Raw genomic sequence first — 1,357 nt, 5'->3', positions numbered from 1 at the left:
TTTGTGCTGTAGAAGACTGCCGGGTTGGAATTCTCTGGCCGTTAACGTCCTGCTGCTGCTGCAAGCGAGGATAGAGAATTTGGCGCTCAGCCAAATTTCTGTTCATTATAACGGGACCAGAAAATCCCACTGCCGTGAATGGCTGGAGAATTCTGGCCCTGATCTCGCTCTCTATCTCGACCAACTAAAGGTATTTTTTGTTTTTATTCCAATTCAATCCAATCAAGTCCAATTCAGAGTCTCAACAAGTTGAGACATTCCCGATCCAAGCTGACAAGACAGGGCTCTCACCTCCTGTCTTGGGCTTGATCTACATGATCCAAGCTGATTGGAGTAGGCATAGCTCCTCCTCCAAGGCTTGATCTCATTTGCATATTAGCCAAAAGGCCGAGATGCCGCTTTTAAAAATTGCTTCAAATGAAGCTAAAATGTAACCTAATGACTTCAACCAAGCACAGCATGTCAATACTACACTTGATCTTAGCCAAAAGGCCGAGAAGTGATACTACCAACTAAAGGTTTTTTTAATTTCAAAAATATACTTTATTCACAAAAAAAACTCTCAAATACACCATTGCAAAACAACATATACAATAATGACAAACAATGCAAAAAAAAGTCATTTTTACAGTACTATACGATCCTTATTTACACGACATTACATTCATTACATTTCAAAACTTAAAACTATATACATACATCAGATTTTACTGTGTGCTGTTATTTTTCAGTTTGGCGCACAGTTACGCAGGCCGAGGGTATTCTGCAGTTACCAGGCCCTCAGTCTGCCTCGGTTGAAAGGCTTTACATTGTGGCCTTTCCCCATTGTGCCTTTGTGGCAGCTGCCCTAAGCTTGAAAGCGTCCCTGAGCACGTAGTCCTGGATCTTGGAATGTGCCAGTCTGCAACACTCGGTCGAGGACAAATCTTTCAACTGGAAGATCAGCAAGTTTCGGGCGGACCAAAGTGCGTCCTTCACCGAGTTGATGACCCTCCAGCAGCAGTTAGTATTTGCCTTGGTGTGCGTCCCTGGAAACAGCCCGTAGAGCACAGAGTCCTGTGTCACCGAGCTGCTCGGGATGAACCTCGACAAATACCACTGCATCTCACTCCAGACCTTCTTTGCAAAGGCACATTCCACAAGGAGGTGTGCGACCGTCTCATCACCCCCGCAGCCGCTTCGAGGGCAGCGTGCGGTGACGATGAGACCTCGAGCGTGCATAAAGGATCTGACAGGGAGTGCCCTTCTCACCACCAGCCAAGCCAGGTCTTGGTACTTGTTTGTGAGTTCTGGTGATGAGGCATTCTGCCAGATGACATTGACAGTCCGTTCAGGGAACCATCCGACAGGATCCACC

The 1,357-nt window shown here is 46.3% G+C and overlaps 1 non-coding gene across 1 annotated transcript; it reads right to left on the bottom strand.

Annotated features, from left to right (window-relative positions):
* Positions 1 to 305: 305 nt before the first annotated feature.
* LOC144505705 (U2 spliceosomal RNA) lies at positions 306 to 504 on the bottom strand. Its single transcript, XR_013499848.1, has one exon. It is a non-coding gene; the product is annotated as a U2 spliceosomal RNA (small nuclear RNA).
* Between the last annotated feature and the right edge of the window lie 853 nt (positions 505 to 1,357).

The sequence above is a fragment of the Mustelus asterias genome, chromosome 16, assembly GCF_964213995.1.
Source record: "Mustelus asterias chromosome 16, sMusAst1.hap1.1, whole genome shotgun sequence".
Classification (NCBI taxonomy): Eukaryota; Metazoa; Chordata; class Chondrichthyes; order Carcharhiniformes; family Triakidae; genus Mustelus; species Mustelus asterias.
The sequence above is the reverse complement of the archived record's forward strand: the minus strand, read 5'-3'. Positions and strand labels throughout refer to the sequence as shown.